The sequence below is a fragment of the Artemia franciscana genome, chromosome 13, assembly GCF_032884065.1.
Source record: "Artemia franciscana chromosome 13, ASM3288406v1, whole genome shotgun sequence".
NCBI lineage: Eukaryota > Metazoa > Arthropoda > Branchiopoda > Anostraca > Artemiidae > Artemia > Artemia franciscana.
Window position 1 is genome coordinate 37,768,626 of NC_088875.1, and position 20,828 is coordinate 37,789,453.

The 20,828-nt window shown below is 34.7% G+C and overlaps 1 long non-coding RNA gene across 5 annotated transcripts in view; it reads right to left on the minus strand.

The window, feature by feature from the left end:
- Positions 1-2,673: 2,673 nt before the first annotated feature.
- LOC136034898 (uncharacterized) overlaps positions 2,674-20,828 on the minus strand; it is a 156,847-nt gene continuing 138,692 nt past the window's right edge. For 4 of the 5 annotated variants that reach the window (XR_010619280.1, XR_010619283.1, XR_010619279.1 and 1 more), the window contains 2 exons: positions 11,305-11,564; positions 2,674-2,875 (listed from right to left, as the gene is read on the minus strand). This is a non-coding gene — a long non-coding RNA (uncharacterized LOC136034898). Of the gene's footprint in view, positions 2,938-11,304; positions 11,565-20,828 lie in introns of all 5 variants that reach the window. The other variant, XR_010619282.1, reaches the window with a different exon arrangement.

Here is a 20,828-nt window from a genome sequence, read left to right on the forward strand (position 1 = left end):
TTTATTAAGTCTTCATCCTCGTCCTTTAAAAATTTTCTGGTGCGTTTATTGCTTCATAGGAGACTAGATTCTAGCTATAAATGATCTGATCCGGCTCTAAAACCAAAGAAAGTTGGAATTATCCAAAGAAATAAACTGAAATGGGTCCAAAAAAAATTTTTCTTCTTGACTATAAGACACTTCAATAAATTGAAAAGAAAGTAATTGTTCTCTAAAATAGATCGTTAGACTTAAGGTCAGTTTTTCAGCTAAGCTACAAAAAAGTTACAGAAACTCCGAGTTGGGGTCTTTCGGACGCCAAAGAACTGTATCTACGCACCTGTAAGTGATTCTCTTTCGCCCAGGTTAAGAACTCAACTATTCCGAAGAACAAATGAGGCTTCAGCCTCTTAGCTTAATCTGGTGCTACGACATGGATAAAAAACTGAGTGCTGGGGTCTGAGAGACCCCACCCTACCAGTTGAAGGTTAAAAATAAGGTCCTAAATAATTAATTTTGCTAGTTTTAATTTTAGTTTAGTTTTCATTAATAATTTTAATTTTTCTTTACTCGAAATTAAGAAATTTGCACTTTTCTTAAAATCCCCCTCAATTTACCCTAATAGATTCTACTTAATTCTCTAAGCTGTTCTTGAGATATAGCTGATACCCCCTTTTGATAGTCTACTTGCGCATACTGTGTGCTGATATAGTCCACTATCCTCCTAAACGTTCTGTGAATGTTCCGCCTTAATACCCTTATCTTCAGTATTAGCAATAGTTGTAAAAGTAGCAGAAGTGATAGCAGTAGTATGCACAAAGCACCTTATCTTTTTTTCATCATTCCCATCAACATATGCTGAAAGTTTCAACTTAATACCCTGAACAGTTCCTGCGGACTTGCAAGTTACCTGAACATCCTTTTGGCAACTTGCACGCACAGAGTCTGTTTTGTTTAGTTCAACATTCTCTCTACATCCCTTAAAATTTTAACCTTAATATTCTTAGTTTTAGTAGCAACAGTAGTAATAGTAGAAGCAGCAATAAAATATTAGCAATAGAACTTATAGTAGTATGATGCAAATACTGCCTTTTTATTAATTCAACAATCGTACCCCTTGTCATATCCCTGACATTTCCAACTTAGTACCCTATGCTAGTCTTGAGATACGCCCTTTTTCACCACCTGCATGCACATAGTGTCTTTTGATTCCCTTGAACTGCAACTTCTCCCTCAATAGTCCCTAATTTTAACCTTCATACCATTAGTCTTAGTAGTAGTAGTAGTAGTATTAGTAGTCACAGTAGTAGTAGTAGTAGTACTAGTAATAGTAGAAGCGGTAGTAGAAGTGGTAAAAGTAGTAATAGTAGTAGTAGTAGCATTAGAAGTAGTAGTAGAAGTAGTACTAGTAGTGCTAGTAGAAGTCCTAGCCGAATCGATTGGTGCGTTGGATATTGGATCCTTTGTCCGAGAGGACGAGAGTTCGAATCCTAGTGTACCCTATTATTTGGTTTGGGACGGGGGTCTGTGGCGTGACTCTGTAAGCTCAGCCAGAGTCGATCCAGCTCTAAATGGGTACCTGGAAAGACATGGAGAAGGTAAACAGGAAGGGTGTGCAAAAGCACAGGATGGCTGGCGCTCATCCCCCCATTGCACTTCCTGGCTGAAGGGCCTTGAGACGGAGATCAGCATCGCCGGTTCGGACCTTAAGGGTCTTGTGCAGCATCCTTTGCGATCCTTTGCTAGAAGTAGTAGTTGTAGTGGCAGCAGTAGCAGCAGTAATAGTTATATACGTTAGAGTAGTAACAGTAGTACTCGTAATATAATTAGCAGTAGTAGTATGCACATATTACCTTTATTCAGTTCAATATCCCCCTCATCATGCCTTGGAAGTTTCAACTTAATTCTCTAAGCCACTCCTAGGATGTTGCTGGTACGCCCTTTTGACAATATATATGCAAATAGTGCATCTTGATTTAGTTCAACAACCCACACAACATTTTCTGAAGTTTTCACCTTAATATCCTCAGCCTTAGTATTTGTGGCAATACAAGTAGTCGTAGTAGTAGCAGTATTATTATTATTATTATATTATTATTGTTATTATTATTAGTAGTAGTAGTGGTAGTAGTAGTAATAGTAGTAGTAGTAGTGGTAGTAGTAGTAATAGTAGTAGTAAAAGCAGTATTAGTAGTAGTAGTAATATTATTACCGCCCTCATCATTCACTGAAAGTCTCAACTTAATACCCTATGCCATTTTAAATAATACACGCTTTTGACAACCTTTGTGCACATAGTGTGTTTTGATTTAGTTAAACACTTCCCTCAACATTACCAGAAAGCTCCATTTGAATGCCCTTGGCCTTTTTGGACAACATTGGTCGAAGAGCCTTCTCTTTTCCCGTAACAAATGATATATTTAAACAATGTGCGAATTGCATAATTTATAGCCCTAGCGCCATGGGTTTTCAGGGGGAAAGGCAGTCACAGTCTATAATTATACCTCATTCTTTAGCTAAATTTACATACAGGCCACAATATTTTTCTTTATTTTATCAAAGATTGGTCCGTTACCCTTTTTTATTTTTGATTCTGACAAGGAGGTTTCCGTCCCTTATAGATTTTTCGATGATTAAGATCATGTAATTGGGTAGGGAAGAGTTTGTCAGCAATAATAAAGAAGATGTTTAGCACTATGCTTTATTTTTATTTCTATTTCGAATGAAAATAAATTACAGTAACAATAGTCTATTTAACAAAAACTTCTGTGCCCTACAGGTTATACACAATTTTAATGAGTATCACATTAATGTGAAGGATAAAACAACAGATCAAAGCTCAAATGCATTAGTGACAGTTCTTTCCAGGATCTTGACGTTGTAATTCCCGACTGGCCTGCAAGGTAAAGTTTGAATATCAGTTTTGAAAGCTGACTGACGTTGTAATTCCCGACTGGCCTGCAAGGTGAAGTTTCAATATCAGGTTTGAAAGCTGAAATGCCTTGAATTAGCCTAGTTTCTTATCTAAAATGTTTTTATCTAAAAACCTTTTTCAAGTTTGTTTATTGATGCAATCAAAACATCTTTTTTTGCAGTCGCCGATGGCAAATTGTCTCACCTGTGGGCTCTTGCACTCCATTTCCCACTTCATTGTCAATTGCCATTGTTTTTTACCTTTTGACTGCCTGTCAAACATTCGCTTAGGATAACAATTAAGACATACATTTTTTTTCTTTTTTTTGAGAGTATTTTATATGCTCGGTTGGCATTATCTATCATCCCTGTCACTTAAAAACTGTTTTGCAAAAAAAGTGAAAGTAAACTAGAATTAAGTAAACAATGCGTAAAATATTCTAATGGTTCTTTCACACTACGATGTAAAATCTTTCGCTTTTCTATAAAGTAAGATTTTAAGTAGCTTTATGTAATCTTACGGAGAATATTTTGTCTGTACCCAAAGGAATACCAGGTAGACTGGATTTCTGCATAAAGTTCAACGTTATGTGTATCTTATAATACGTTTTGGACAAATAAACATGATAGGAATGAAATAAAATTTCTGGAGGAGCATTTAATAAATAAAAAAAAATTAATAAGCTTTTCTTAAACCCTGTCACACTTGCTCATAGTTTGAATCATTCTCCATTCTACATCTTCTTTTTTGAATAATTTGCTGATGATGACTTTGATGATTTTAGATAATGACTATTATGGATTACTGATCTCTTAGATTTACCTAAAGAAAATGGATTTATTTAAGTTTGAAGTGTTCTACTCGACTCAGCGTAACTCAGTCATTTAGCACAGTAATAAAATTACGTACATAGTGTAAATGAAGCTTAAGACTGTTTTACAGCCGGTATAAATTTTGAACTTCATAATAACAGGCTATTAAATAAAATTTACTGTTTGAGAGATGTTACCCTCTAGGCTTTTAAGTGACCTAGGCTAATGTTGCTGGGAGTCATCAGTCGACATGGTTTGCTTTTTCCCAATTTTAGCAAGATCCCATAGTCTGAGCTATACCGCTGTCTAAAAGAAAATAGTATAATGGCTTCAACTTATTCGTGTTTTTTTTTCTGATCACCCAGTTTGGAAGGAGTTGATATAGAAGCCTTGCAAAGGGCTCATTGGATTCGAAGTTGAGGGTTCTATTACCATTTTGAAGAGTCAAAAGTAACTGAAGGGCAACGAGCCACCTTAAATGCTCTTTCCAGCTACTCATCCCCCTCAACTCGTGAAGACAAGAGCTATTGTTCAAAATCGTCGAAAGGTCTAATAACTACGCCTACTACTACTACTACTACTACTAATAACTCACTGCAGCACCAAGCCGCCTGATGCCAACACACCTACGCACGCTCCTCCTCCAACCTAATCTATTTAAAGCCTCCCTCTTTACACCCTCCCAGGAAGTTCCCATTTCCTTTAAATCTTTATTTATGACATTCTCCCAACCCAGACAAGGACGACCTGCTTTCCGTGTAGCCTCAGACGGTTGGCCAAAAAGGACAATCTTCGGTAATCTGTCATCCTTCATCCGTAGAACGTGGCCTAGCCATCTCAACCTTTCTTTCATTATAGCCCTAGAAAGCGGGATTAAACCACACTTTTTGTACAACCTACTGTTTGAAATACGGTCAGTCAGCCGGGTACCCAGAACAATCTGTAGGCATTTTCTTTGGAAAACATCTAGTAAATTTTCATCTGCTTTTCGGAGTGCCCATGCTTCAGAGCCATATTTGACCACTGTCATCAACTGTAGCTTCCAATATTCTAATCTTGGTTTGTAGACTTATCTTTCTATTCTTCCAAACTTTTTTTAACTGTGAAAAAACACCCTGGGCCTTAGCTATTCTACTTTTAACATCTTCACTGCTCCCACCATCTTTACTAATAATACTACCAAGGTAACTGAAGCTCCCAACCTGATCAATCTTTTCGTTACCTAATGACACCTGTTCATCTTCACTTATTCCTAGCCTTAGTGACTTAGTCTTCTTAACATTAATTTTCAAGCCTATTTGCTCCCGAAACCCCTTGGCAAGGGCTGTAAATTATACAAACTTCGAATTATTTTCACACAGGCTAGTTTATTGGGAAAGGGGATAATGTTTGACCCTGGGTGTCAAAAAAGCTAAAGTATTACTTTGAACCTATCAGGAAGTGCAAATGAGATATTGACCTGGATCAAAAGACACAAAGCGCAGGCAGTATGTCAAAAAGGCGTACTTGCAATATTTTAGGAATGTAGTATCTGCAAAATCTTAGGTTGTCCAATTGAAGCTTTCAGGGAGTGTCGAGGGAGATGTCAAACTAAATAAAAAGACACTATATGCGTCCAGTTTGTCAATTGGGTGTATTCGCAATATCTCAGGGACAACCGAGGGCATTAAATTGAAATTCAAAAATTATGCTGAGGAATATGTTGAACTAAATTCAAAGACACTATGTGCATCCACTTTGTCGAAAAGGGGTATTTGTGTATTTCAAGAACAGCTAAGGGTATCAGGTTGAAACTTTTAGGGCTTGTTGAACTAAATAAAAAGGTACTAAATTCTTTCATTTTGACGAAAGGGAGCACTTGAATATCTCAGGAGAAACTAAGGAAATCAAGTGGAAACTTCCAGTGAGTGTTAAAATAAATCAAAATAAATTATGTTCATCTAGGTTGTCAAAAGCACTTATGTGGCATATCTTAGGGGGGACTAAGGGTATTAAGTTAAAATTTTTAGGGGTTTTGAGTGGCGTATCAAACTCAATCAAAAGAAATTATATACATCCAGGCTGCAAAAAGGCGTATTTACGATTTCTTGGGAATGGTTTAAGGAATCAAGTTGAAAATATTAAGATTTGTTAAGGGGGAGTTCGAAATAAATCAAAACCTACTATATGTATCTAGGTTGTCAAAAGGGTGTATCTGCAGTATCTCAAGAACGGCCAATGGTATTAAGTTAAAACTTTCAGGAGGTGTTAATGGGGATGTTAATAAGAATCAAAAGCCACTGTCTGCGTGAATGTTGGTGAAACGGTATATATGTAATATCTCTGGGACGGTTAATGGTATTAAATTGAGACTTTCTGGGAATGTTGATGAAGACGTTAAACTATATCTAAAGATATTATGTGCATTCAATTTGTCAAAGGTGTGTACCTGCAATATCTCGGGAGTGACTAATGGTGTTAAATTGAAACTTCCAGGGAATGTTGAAAGGGATGCTTAACTGAATCAACAGTCACTGTGTTCATTTAGATTGTCAAAAGAGCGTAGATGCAGTATCACAGGTACGAGCTGAAGGGCCCGAGTTGGAACTTAGAAGAAATTTATTCATGGGTCAGGGGGATCAAACAGATTTCAAATTTCATTTTCATTTTAGTGCAGCCAGAACAGGCTTATCAGGGGAGATAAGCTCTTGAAGAAAATGGGGCTGTATGGCCATTGATTCTTGGTGCAAACTATTCTTTGGAAATATTTATCTGCCAAATTTTCAGGCCATGAAGATACCTTAATCAAAGTTTCAGAATCAAAGGAGCCACAAAAGCAAACCTGGTTGAATTGTTTGAATGGTTGAATCTTCTTGACAGCCTACTTTTCTTCTTTTTATAACTTAACAAATAAGATAAAATACATTTATCTAAACAGGCAAACAGGAATAAGACAAACGGCCTCTAAGCCTTTTGAAAACCTAAATTTTTTTCGTTCTTAACTGAAAACAAAACACATTTTATACATTTACTCTTTTATTACGTTAATAAATCTAAAATTGATGATACTTCCATGAATGAATACGATTCTTTGGTTCCGTTGTTATGGTGTCGTTCTTTCCTTTTTATTTTATAATTGTTACTGATATTTCGACAAACCAAAATTAAATTCTTCGAAATAAAAATTATTCTAGGTATAATACAAATGACGAACTGGCCATTAGAAGGCTTAAGGGGATGTAGGCCTAAGTTTATTACGGCTTTTTACTTTTCTTTGAAAAACTTATTTTTGTAGTTTTTTTAAATTAATTTCTGTTCGTTTTTGATTGCCAAAGTTTCAAGTTTTTTTTTTACATTTTCCATTTCAAAGTCAATTTTTTCAACATTACAGTTTCAATTTTTTCAACAATTTCTTCAACATTAAATGCCCTTCCTCCCTAGATTTTGAAAAGCGCACTTTTTTTAGCATTGTCATTAAAAAACGATTTCTGGGACATTTTCATTGAAAAGAATGAAGATACATCAAAATTACTCCTAGCTTTCGAAAAATGTATCTTGCCCCTATATCTTTGAATTGGCGTCTCTGATTCATATTACCGGCGCTTTGTACTACGGGATCTAAGCAACAATATACCGTTTTTGAAGGAATAAATTATTAAATAAATCTTTAATTGATTTTTTAACAAAACAATTCATGACACCAGGCTATCCAAACTGGCACCATTGCATCTGATGTGTCACTAGTCAGCTATTTACCAAGGATTCTCCCTACGCCATGGTAGTATATGTTAAATTTCCGTCTTTAAGAATCAACAGATAAGTTTCAAGAAAAAAAAATGTCTCAAATGTTCCAAATGAGGGTGCAGCGTCTTACAAAACTGTTCTTAAAGCACTCAGTGCGAACTATCTCTCTTTTTAGGTAATTAAATAGAAGTTTTTTTAACTGCAGGTAAGTTGTGACATTAAAACTTATGACGAACAGAAATTATTCCGTATACGAAAGGGGTTGTCCCCTCTTCAGTGCCTCGCTCTTTACGCTAAAGTTTTTTATTGTTTTCAAAATTAGAGTTGTGAGAAAGAGTCAAACTTTAGTGTAAAAGAAAAACGAAACATATTCCTGCATGTTTATTGTATTGACAAAATCATTATTTTATTGAGAAATAGTTGTAAATTTATTTTTTTTACGCAAATGACAATATTATTTTGTGAAAATTTATTGTTGCTTTTTAGTAAGATTTAAATTGAATAACTCTCAACACCACATCCCTACTTTTGTCTGGCATATGAAAATAGGTATGTTTTCTTTTTTAATTAGCTCAGATTTTCGGTTGCTCAATTACTCTCGTTATTCCTCATTATATGAAAAATGTCATTTTTTTGTCTTTAAGGGCAAAAGTTTGTTGATTGAGGCAAAAAAATAAATGTGCAAAAAACCTGGTTGCAATCAGCCATACCTTCGAGTGACTTATTAAGTTGTTCCGACCAGTCATCCTTCATCTTATTAATTTTTTTTTCATCAAAGACTGTGAACAAAGTTTATATGTTTTGCTCGTATCTCTCAACAATGCATTAATTGCTGACACAGCAGAGATTTAATTTGACAAAATCATTTGGACCTTCGTGTTTTTCTGATACTTTAAGTGGGAAAAAGAAAGTGAATTGGGATTGAAAAATGGTTTCATTACAGTGACGCTGTGGGTTTCCAAGCTATCTGCGAATATATTTGCTAAATTTTGGGTCTTTGTTCAATTTTACCATTAAAGATGGTTTAATTTTTTTGCAAAGACTTCTAATTTTTCATTTAATTTAAGATAAATTAGGGAAAGTTGAAAGGTGACATAACGAACTTTTTAGGTTGAGCGTGATTAAAACCTAGATACTAATGATATGATATAATTGCTGAAGTTATACAATTTATTCCTAATATCATTTATGATTTAAATTTGGTGTCTCGTTTACAAAGTTATATTACAAAAAAAATACTACAAAAGCCTTGAAAGAAAAAGTATAATCTAACTATCTAATTTGAATAACCGATTAAAGAAATTCGAAGAATTTAAATCATACAAAATAAATATAATCTACACTTTATATACCAGCGCCTATAGTCCTCACTGGGGGGGGGGGGGTATATGAAAAACATTAAAACTATATTTTAGAATGACATAAATAAATTAAATTATCAACGACATGCTTTTCATGAACAGTTGACACTTTGTTTGTTCTGCTTCCTACGCGTTTACCCGGTAGCTATGAGGTTTGTCCTGCTTCCTATGAGGCTTTGTTTGTCCTGCTTCCTACGCGTTTACCCGGTAGCTATGAGGGCAGAAAATGAAATTCCATGTTTTTAAAAGCGCTTCTACTAACTTTGGATAGCCTATATTTGGAGTTGAGTTACGTAGTTTTTCCGTATAAAATTGGAATGAAATAGTACAACCCCCATATGTCATAACAAATAGAAATACATGCATTCATAGAGGAAAGATATAGACCTAAAAAAAAGTTACAATTGGTAGACTGGGACCTCTGAAAGTTAGACTTTTCCTTTTTTAAACTTGTGGGGTCCATATTTTTCATTTAAGAGCCCTAAAGGATATGGTACAACATGACGAATGGTACAACAATGTAGATGCGTATAATCGCCGTGAGACAAAGCCAAGTTCGTGCCTAGTTTTGTATCTTTATCAACTTTGAAATGCAATTACTCCAAACAGCAGTTATTAATTATTGGTTGTAACCTACTAATAACAGTTTTTAAGCGTCTTTTCTGTTAAAACACATTTTTTATGGCGATGCAATATGTGACTGTCCTAGGATAACCAAAAGCTATATGAAAACACTCTTTTTTATTTGTTTGTCGAATCAAACCTGGTAAAAAAAGGTCTCTTAAATAATTTTTTTTTTTAATGAAAGTCAAGAGCGAAAAAAGTGAAACCAAAAACAGACATAAATGGTCCATGTATGAGGAGGGCTAACGCCCCTTCAATCTTGACTCTTTAAAGTTAAATTTAACTGAATAGAAATTATTTCGTATATGAGAAAATTTTCCGATTCGAAGTTTGACTTTTTGCCGGTAATTCCTTAAGAACTACTGTTTTAAACAAGAGGATTTGGAATGGAATCAAATTTATTTTTCATAATGCGTCAAGAGGAGAAGAGCAATTGATGTGAAGTGAAAACAAATTCATTTCAGGGCAAAAGTTTTGAGAAATAAAAGAAGGTCATAATTTCTATTCTCACAGAATTTGGCCTGAATATTCTCTTAAACAAAATTCCAAAACCCTATATGAAAAGATAAGAGCCTAGGAGGGATAAAACCAACGAGGTAAGTTTTTAGCAAGTAAATGAACCTTATTTTACTGTATATTGTTTACATACACTTTTTAGTGCACATGTGCGGTATTTTGTTTCATGGGAAGTCTTAACAGACGCAAAAAAAAACAACACTGAATTACATGAGGAATACAAGAAGATGGTAAAACTCCCTAAATTTTGGGACGTAGCCCGAAGGCCGCTTGACCTGCTTATATGCTTGGCCTTGACATTACTGTAAATAAGCTACTGTACAAGGCAGCACTTGATAGATATAGTAGAAGAGAATGTGAAAATTGCGAAAAACAAAACGAACAAGGTAAATTTTTGCCCAATTGGGGAACTGAAAAGGTATCTGAGAAAGAAAGGTCATGAGACTTTTGTTTCATGCCTTAAACTGTCGTATGCATGTCAGTGTTTCAAAGTCTGGTTTTCAAGAGCTGTATCCAAAGAGTAAATTATGATTGTTTTTTTTTAGAATCTATTATTTCTGAGATGTTTTCCAAGCCTAACAAGGGAAGTGATAAGTCCTGAAATAAATCAAAGAGAAATAGAGCTGAAAGGTCCTGTAAAAGCTTTAGGGCTTCTCCTTTGCTCCAAACTCTGCTCACTAAACAAGGATGTAGTTCCAGTGTTTTTATCGAGGGGAGGCAGAAGGGTCCATATCTGGAAAGTCAAGAGACATGGGTTATATAATATTTTCCTCTAAATTATTGGGATACTTCTCGCCTTGCCCCTCCCCCAAATGACGCCCCTGTCTCTACAGCTATAATGTCTCCTATGTTTATGGTAAACAATCCTAATGCTAAATTTAAAATATTTCTTGAGGCCGAGGAACTACAACATTTTACAAATTAAAATTAAAAGTCCTAGCCTTTAGAGGCTCTACAGAGGTGTAATCTAAATTTCAATTGGCGTCACTTCTGTTTGTTTTGTGTTTAGAATTAGAGTTATTTATTTCATCAATAAATTTTCAACATGATACTTCAACATAGTCTCCCCCTAAGGCTTTATGACCAGGAAAGAATAGGAGAGAAACAAAAATGGGACAGATATAGCAAAAAAACGTTTTCAATACAATGCATTCACACCTTTAAGAGGCTCAACATACACAAACACACTCACACACACACACACACACATATATATATATATATATATATATATATATATATATATATATATATATATATATATATATATATATATATATACATATATATATATATACACTCAAACACAAAATCTATAATCTAATCGCCCACTTTAGCAATCCCAAATATTACAAATTAGACAGGGTCATAATACCTGACTCCACCAACTTGAATAACCATCTAACCCAATCTAGAGATGTCCTCTTCAGGGAAAAACAGGATAAACTTAATTGCTAACTCGAAATGCTCTAACATACTTTTTGAAGATATCAAACAAGTGGCGGCTCCGTGCAGACTCTAGGAGAGTGTTCCATTTCATATTGTAAGCCACCAGAGGGTTGCAGTCAGACCGTTTTAATGGAGCATATGATATCTCTAAGTTGTTGTAAGTGCGGAAATGATAAGTTGATAGCTCTGAAATAAATGATATATTACTGCTTAGGGCAGTAGGAAGCTGACCATCTAACTTTAAAAAGTAAAAGATGCACATGATAAATAATATAGACATATCAAGTCAAGCAAGAATTTAATTCGGGAACTGTTAGTGTCCTGAATAAGAGTCCTTGCTTTATCATAAAGTTTTGAATGTGGCTTCGGTGACGAAGGTAGAAGTCGACAACCATACAAGAACCTTGGAAATATGTGTTTAATTTTTTTTAAGAATTTTGATGTTTCTGGAGACTGTCATTTAATCAGGTCAATATGATCCCTGAAAGGAAAATTTCATCAAGCAAAATCGTATGCATCGATCCTTAGGTCTACAATGGGAACCCCTTGATGCGTGTATTTCATTTAATCCAGAGCAAGTCTTTGAACTCTTGAGGAAAAAAAACATGGCTTTTCAATATTTAAGGCAAGGCAATTAAAATAAAACCCCTTAATTACTCTTCCAAAAAGGGTAATAATCTTTTAACAGAGGTCAGACTCAGTTTTTTGGGTGTGCCAAAAGTACTGTCATCAGCAACATCAATAAGTGGGTCCAAGAAAGATAAAGTCTAGTCACAATTAGTTACAGATCCAGGTTAACAAAGACAACAGTAAGTGGTGGGTTTTAGATTTTCAATCGTAGTTATGAGTGCATTAGCATAAATTAAAAAGAATATCGTCCCTATCACAGATAATAGCGGAACACCAAACTCTATTTTAGACGGGTTGGAAAAGAACGGATTAACCGATACGACTTGACCAGATAAATATGATAGACACCAAGAATAAATGCTTTCTTGTATTCGTCTGATATTCATTTTAATCGATGTTCTTTTAAGTTCCATCTATTTGTTTTAATGTAATTACTTTTCGTTTAATTCTTGACTTGTTGTACAACTTTCTTTCTGCTTGTCGTAGGTATTAATTTCACCCTTAACTTTTCTTCTAAAAACATCCCTGGTAAAACATTGAAAAAAAGTAATTTCTGTTCCTTGTTTAATTGACCTAAGTATGGGTTAATTCTAAGACAATTCGTGAGGTTGTTTCAGCTCTTCAAGTCAAAAATTAAAAAACTGGAGTGTAATTTAAATTCAGGTAAAACTTGAATTCTAGTTAAAAACCCAAACTCGTATTTTTGACAATTTTCTAATGAAAAATTATCTTACTTGAAAATTTAGGGTATCCAGAAGGTTACTTTCAGTTATATATGAAGTCATCCTACCCTAATCCCTTGGGTAAGATTAAATATGGACGGGTCTTAACCAGTTAATTTATCCAAAACAAAATTGACAAACTCAAAACGCAGCTTCAATCTTGTTATATCACTTTCTAAAATCAATGATACTTTTTTCGTTCATACTGTAATTTTTTACGCGTTTCAATTTGCTTATTCACTGCAATATCGTATACTGCATCTTCACTCTCCGTAGTGACCTTCCAGAGGGGATGTCCCAATTAATCAACCCTAAGAGGCCGTTTATAACTTTTCCAGACATATGATAGGACACAATGTTTTATTTTGGAAAACAAAGCGATCCATACAACGCATGATTTATTTGAACTTTTAATCTGAGCTTATAATACACAAGACAATGATCTGAGTCTACAGTTTAATTTTTCTTTATGCATTAACTTTAATTAAAGGTATCAAAGATGGACTACTTTTTAAGGATTAATCGCCAAATGGTTTACCTCTACTGGATCTTAAGAGGGGTTTTTATATTGTAGGGTAGCAGGGGGTTAGGAATAGGATATAAACTCTCCCTGTATTGTGTACCTATTCTGAAAGAGTGTCAAAGACACATTTTCAGACAGGTTTTTTTTTCTAACCTTTTTTTTCTTTTTTTTCTAATAATTAACTTTAATGCATTATATTAACTTACAACAAGTTTTTTTCTTTTATTGCTCTTTAATGATGTTTTGTTACATTTTCGTACATTTCTTTAACACTCCTAACTTCAGTTTTTCAGCTTTATCTACGCTCTTACACCAAGCTATATTAGTCAAAAGGCTTTCTTATATTAATTTCAAGTATTTTTTTTTTCTTTTTGATTGCTCTTTAACCTTGTTTTTGTATTTTCGTACACTTCCTTATCACTCCTAACCTTAGTTTTTCAGCTTTATCTATCTTCCTACGCCAACCTTTATTAGTCAGAAGACTTTTCAATTTTAAATTATTTTGTTTTCTTCTATTGCATTTTAACCATGTTTTAATTTTTTTTTTCACACCTTTAGTAGTTCTAGCCTTAGTTATTTAGCTTTGCCTACGCTCCTACACCAAGCTATACTGGCCAAAAGGTTTTGTTATATTTATCTCAAACAATTATCTTCTTTATTTCTCCCGAACCTTGTTTTTTTACACTTTCGTCCATTCCTTTAGCCCTCCTAACCTTGGTTTGTCAGCTTTTACCTATGCTCCTACAACAAGCTAAATTAATCAAAAACCTTTGTTATATTAACTTCAAACAATTTGTTTTTATTATATTGTTTTTTAATCATGTTTTATTTTACATTTTCGTAAACTCCCTTAACATTCTTAATCTTAGTTTTTCAGATTTGCCTTTATTCTTACAACGAGCTAAAACTGTCAAAGGGCTTTGTAACATTAATGTCAAACAAATTTCTTTCTTTTATTACTACTACTACTAACAACTCACCACAGCACCAAGCCGCCTGAGGCCAACACAGCTAGGTACGTCCCCCCTTCATCCTAGTCTGCTAAAAGCCTCCCTCTTTACACCCTCCCAAGAAGTTCCTGTTTCCTTTAAATCTTTCTATATGACTCTAGATTTCCTAAATCTTTCTATATCCTCCTACCCCAGCCGCGAGCGACCTGCTTTTCATTTAGCCCTAGACGGTTGGCCGAAAAGGCTAGTATTCGGCAATATGTCATCCTTCATCCGCAGAACGTGTCCTAGCTATCTCAACCTTTCTCTCATTATAGCTCTAGAAAGCGGGATCGAACCACACTTTTCGTAGAGTCTACTGTTTGAAATGCAGTCAGTCAGCCGGGAACCGAGAAGAATCTGTAGGCAATTTCTCTAGAAAACACCTAGCAAATCTTTGTCCGCTTTTCGGAGTGTCCATGCTTCAGAGCCATATTTGACCACTGTTATCACTGTAGCTTCCAATATTCTAATCTTGGTTTGCCGACTTTTTATTCTTCCAAACTTTTTTTAAGTGTGAAAAAATGCCCTGAGCCTTGGCTATTCTACTTTTAGTATCTTCATTGCTCCCACCGTCTTTACTAATAATGAAACAAACAAAAAAGTTTTTTTAACAGCAAGTAAGGACTGCCATTAAAACTTAAAACGAACAGAAATTATTCCTTATATGAAAAGGGTTGTCCCCTCCTCAACGCCCCCTTTTTACGCTTAAGCTTGACTCTTTCTCACAACTCTACTTTTAAAACATAAAAAACTTTAGCGTAAAGAGTGAGGTGTTGAGGAGGGGCAACCCCTTTCATATACGGAATAATTTTTGTTTGGTTTAAATGTTAATGTCGCTTCTTACTTACAGTTAAAAAAAACTTGTTTTTTATTTAATTTCTGAACGTTTTTGAATCAATGCATGTTTTGATTTTGGCTCACCGCACATGAATAATTAAAATGAAATATGTATATTATTGTTTTTTTGGCTCTATGGCCTTCTCATAGTTTTGATCAGACGATTTTGATAAGAAAGGGGTTGGGATAGGAGGCCTAGTTGCCCTCCAATTTTCGGTTACTTAAAAAGGCAACTAGAACTTTTTATTTATTTACGAATTGTTTTATTAGTAATAAATATACGTAACTTACGAATTAACGTACGTAACAAACTTCTATATTTTTATATTTTTATAACGTATATGGGGAGGGGGGTTCTCCCCTCGTCAATGTCTCGCTCTTTACACTAAAGCTTGAATTTTGTCCCAATTCCTTAGGAATGACCCCTGAATCACAAAGGCCGTGGAATAAATAGTTGAAATTGCTAAAAATTCTTTACCGTAAAGAGCGAGCTTTCTGTTCGTTTTAAGTTTTAATGCTGTTCCTTACTTTTAGTTGAAAAAACTTTTATTTATTTATTGTCTCATTGTTTTTTCTTAAATAATACTAGAAAATCCTGCGTCCCCTTCATGGAAATTCTCTTCCCTCGTGATAAGTTCCTCCATGTAAATATCCTACAACGTAACTTTTGATCCGGTGACAGGGAAAAATAAGCGTGGGAGGAGGCCTAGGTGCCCTCCAATTTTGTTGGTCACCTAAGAAGGCCACTAGAACTTTTAATTTCATTTAGAATGAGTCCTCTTTTGGCATTCTAGGACAACTGGGTCGATATGATCACCCCTGAAAAAAAAAACAACAAATAAACACGCATCCGTAATCTGTCTTATGGAAAAAAAAAATACAAATTCCACATTTTTGTAGATAGGAGCTTGAAACTTCTACAGTGCAATTCTCTAATACGCTGAATCTGATTGTGTAATTTTCGTTGAGATTCTATGACCTTTAGGGAGTGTTTCCCCCTATTTTCTAAAATAGGGCAAATTTTCTCAGGCTCGTAACTTTTGATGGGTAAGACTAAACTTGATGAAACTTGATAAAAATACAATTATTTTGATGTAATTACCCAAAGTCTTTTTTCATCTTTACTTATTCTTAGCCTTAGTGACTTAGTCTTGACGTATGAAAACAAGAAAGGAAAAAATAAATGAAAAGAGAAAAATCAAATATGTGAAAACGAGGATTTTGTAAGCCAGTAGCAAAATATGAAAATGGAAATCAAGCAAATATTTCGACAAGGGCATCCGCCAAGTCGTCCTCAGTGCTAAAAAAAAAAATTAAGAAAGAGGAAAATAAACAAAAGAAAAACAACAACAAAATCTAACCTTCTTAAGTGAACTCTACGAGAGGAGAAAAGATACACTGACTGTCATTGAAAAGACATTGATTGTCTTTTCTCCTCTCGTAGAGTTCACTTAAGAAGGTTAGATTTTGTTGCTGTTTTTCCTTTGTTTTTTTTTCCTCTTTCCTATTTTTTGAGCACTGAGGACGACTTGGCAGAGATCCTTGTCGGAATATTTGCTTGATTGTCATTTTAATATTTTGCTACTGGCTTACAAAATCCTTATTTTTCACCTATTTGATTTTTCATTTTTCATTTGTTATTTCCTTTCTTGTTTTCATAAGTCCTATATAGCCAGTATGGCCTCAGAACGTATTTATGACTTAGTCTTCACTTAAGAAGGTTAGATTTTGTTGCTGTTTTTCCTTTTTTTTTTTTTCCTCTTTTTTTTTTAGCACTGAGGACGACTTGGCAGAGATCCTTGTCGGAATATTTGCTTGATTGTCATTTTAATATTTTGCTACTGGCTTACAAAACCCTTGTTTTTCACCTATTTGATTTTTCTCTTTTCATTTGTTATTTCCTTTCTTGTTTTCATAAGTCATATATAGCCAGTATGGCCTCAGAACGTATTTATGACTTAGTCTTCTTAACATTAATTTTTAAACCTATTCTACCACCCTGATCTCGAAAATCTCTAAAAGCTCATCCATTTTGCTCACAGTTTTATCTAGAATGCTTAAATTATCAGCATGAACTAAGTCCAGGAGAATTTTTCCTCCCCATTTGATTCCGTGGTTTCCCATTGCCTTTCCTGTCCTCCTTAAGACGAAGCCATTAATATGATCCATATTAAGGGGATAGAGCACAACCCTGCTTACCTCCTGATTTAATGTAAAACCAGCTACTAACCTCGTTTCCTACTTTAGCCGCAGCAGTTTTTTTTTGTCTCGTACATAGCACTGATCACTTTTCAATCATGAACCTAATTGTACTTTTCAATCATCAACCTAAGAGTGAAAACTTGGTCGACACATCCTCTACCTTTTCTAAAACCGCACTGTTCTTTTACAACTGTGTCATCAGCATCTCTCAGTCTAAAAACTATCATATTACTAACTAATTTCTTACCTACAGAGACCCCACTAATGCCTTGATAACTACCAAACTCACTCTTATCAGCGGATTTTTAAAGTTTAGGTCTTAAAAATTTATACTTTTTAAGTTTTTCTGTTAATATTCTTTTTTACTTTTAAACTTATAAGAATTTTAGTTTTTCTATATTTTAGTTTAACTTTCAGGTTTAAACTTTTTAAAGTTTTACTGTCAAAGTTACAAGCTTATCACGGAGAAATTTATTGGGTCTAAACATGATGAGAGCAGATACTCAAAAGAGCGTTCCACATTTTATCAGATTGAGTTATTCACTTTAGACGGTGAATCATCCATTTGGCCTTTTTTCATCTGCGCAAAAATAACATCTCACATGGGAGATATAGAGCATAGTAATACCATCATTATTAAAATTGGTCATTCTTTCATTTTCGTAAACTCCTCTAACACCATTTCTTTTAACAAGTTTTTTTAAGTTTTGTTTTTCCATTTGTTAAATTTCCTGGCTTTTATTGGTCTTTAAAATTGTTATTTCTTTTTAGTTTCATACATTCGTTGAATAGTCCTAATCCTAAAAATAAAAGAATCTTAACAACTTAATGCAAAAGAAAAAACAATGTCATATAAAATATTACATATTATTGATATCATTGAACAACTTTGGATGTTTAGAATCCCTTCTATAGAATAACTCGTCATGCTCTCTCGTGAAAGAACACTTTTTCTCATCTCTTCGTTCGTATTCAACACAATGTTCATGCTTACATCTTGGGTTATACACATTTTTCTTTGAGGTTTCATCCACAAAAACATCGCGCGTTTCATCACGGTATACTGTATGCAGTAGCTGCAGTGGTAGTAGTAGTAGTACTAGCAGGGGTAGCAGTAGTAATAGTAGTGGTAGTAGTAGTAGTAGTTGTAGTAACCTGCAGATATTGCCTTTTTGGTCAAATAACTACCCCCTTCATCAGTTTTGAAAGTTCAAATTGAACACACTCAGTCATTCCTGAGGTACGCCGTTTTAAATTTTCAGTCAACCTGGCTGAGATTCTACGCAGGCATGACTTGCTGAAAGATAACAAACAAATATTATAAGAGAAGCATACTTACTCCCGCCGTTTACCCGTAGACAAAATTACTGAATTTCAAATATGCGGAAAAAAGTAGCTATCCCAAATTTTGATTCAATGTGTTTCGGGAATTATTGGGTGTGGTGGTGGGCTTGGCACCAGAAATTTCCATTTCCAGTTGAAGGAGCTACTTTAGGAGTTTCTACGATAGCCCGATCTATACGAAGTACCTTGGTGAAACATAAAGTAAATAATACATTATACACATATTACTCTTTACTCAGGTAGCACGATTGTGCTGCCTCTGACAAAGAAGAATTTGCAGCAATAATAGGCAAAAAATTTACCCAAAATTGTTTGGCCCTTTTTAGGGGATCTGATATATTTATCCTATTTTATACACACTGGATTGCTCCTGAACCAACGAGTTGAGGGGGTAAGTTTTAAACTAATCAGAAAAATACCGGCCCTTTTCTTTACCCATTTTTGAAAGGACCATATTAGTGAACCGTTTATTTCCTAAATTGGGCTCTTCTTGGCCCAGGATTTACACCTACAGTTTCCAGACTGATCAGAAACATACTTAGTCTGACAATGATCCTTAAAAGTATAAAGACAATAAAAAACAGCCTTTGTCCTTGTATTGTATCACAATTCAGAGGGTGGTTCGTGCCCCGAACTAAAAAATTCGTGTGCAATAGCATCTACTTGGACAGGGGCCTCAAGTCTTAAGCTTCCAATCGCTCAGAAAAAAGGTTTTTTGGCCCTTTTTTGGGCTCTATGTTTAGGTAAAGTCACACAATTATATTTTTTTTGTGTAGAACTTTTATGTAAATGTTTCAAACCAATTTAAAAAAAATCTGCCACTAGTTTTAAGGCTGTGCACTGGCAAACAGATTTTTTTGTGCATGAGTGCCCCCTTGGACCAGATATTTAAAGCTGTAAGTTTCAAACTGATCGTGGAAAACAAGTCTCTTAGTCCATTACTGGTTCCCTCCATAATGCTTTTCTCTCCAAAACTATTCAATCGTTATTAAATGAACTTATTCAAATTCATTCTCTGACAAGGAATCTTGAAAGTTTCAAGCATATTTGAAAAACAGTTTTAGGACCAGTCGCAGCTCAATCTTTGAAGGGTCCGAGGGGCAGCCTTCGGCCCATTTCTTACAAGGTAAACTGCCCTAGTGTTTGTGGTACCCATAGCCCAAGGACTTAAACATATGATTTTCAAGGGAGTTCGGAAAAGAAGTTGTCCTTTCTGCGGTCCCAGTTTCTTCTATTTGGTGGGGGGGGTGCGTTCAAACTTAAATTGTTTTTGTATATTAGGGCACCTTTGGCCCAGGGACTTACATGCTTAAACCTCAATTGGTTTGAATAAAGATTGGAACTGTTTCGGGCCCTGAATAGCAATAACAATTGACGAGAAGAAGGGGAGGGCTTGATGCTCTCAATCATTCACAATCCTTTAAGATTACACTAGAAATTTCATTTTCCAGCTGAATGAGGCCCCCTCCAAAGTTTCTACTGTCAGTTTTACACGAGAAATAGTTAGGGGGACGAGGGGTGAAATAATAATACATGACTCTGAACCAGGCATGACTCTTAACTGACTCTTAACAGGTTATACCGAGTGGTATAATGGGAGTGATAATAGCGCGTCAATTGTCAATTTGCTTTCGATGCTATATTTATTTACTATTTTTATTTGCCACTTGGCCAACCCCTTTTACTGAATGGTATCTTTTCAAGCCATAAAGGTGTATCAGACTTCCACTTTAAACAACGAGGTTTTTCATCTTTGCTTTTTTCTTTCTTTCTTAGCATGCAGCAGTTCCATTTTCTTTTTGTTTTGGTCAAAATATGGGTTATAAGCTCGTCAATATTCTTACCATGAATTAACATCATTTCGAAACAGTTCATTGAATTTAGGTCACTTTGCTAAACTATTCTTAGTGACTATACATATTTAACATTTGCCATCTTTTGATATTTACATGGCATATTTTCACAAAGATTTATAGGACCGCGTAGATAATTACAGACCATCCAATCTGAGAACTGGAATATTTCTATGTCAGAATATTGTTTATTGAATTTTCAATAGCAAGTGATCCTTTTGCTATTTTCAATAGCAAGAGTTCTACACATTGTTCGTTTTTTTGTTACTAGTACATTTTTAGTTACTAGCTACTAGTTACTAAAAGACCAAATTTAACACGGTGAAAAGAAAGACACTTTTATTTAA